Raw genomic sequence first — 316 nt, 5'->3', positions numbered from 1 at the left:
CTACTCCTTAGCTGAGCCCATATCATATCTCATTGCTTCTCCAAATAAACATCCACTCCAGGATATCCTGATCTAAATCAACTTTGTGCCTTTTAGAAGCTCTCTCCTGACATGTGTGCTCTGGCTTTTAGTTTCAGACTTTATTCTTATTTTTGTGTCTTTTGAACATAGAAATTAGTCTCATACTTATTCTTCCATAACTGATATCTCTTGAGATGCTGCTTTTATTTCTCAATTTTTCATGTCCCATGACCTCTCCACTTCTACATCAAGATTGAAATTCCAGAATGCTAGACCAAATCAGAGCCCACTGTTC

Source organism: Pteropus vampyrus, unplaced genomic scaffold (genome assembly GCF_000151845.1).
Source record: "Pteropus vampyrus isolate Shadow unplaced genomic scaffold, Pvam_2.0 Scaffold172, whole genome shotgun sequence".
Classification (NCBI taxonomy): domain Eukaryota; kingdom Metazoa; phylum Chordata; class Mammalia; order Chiroptera; family Pteropodidae; genus Pteropus; species Pteropus vampyrus.
This window is presented reverse-complemented; position numbering follows the sequence as displayed.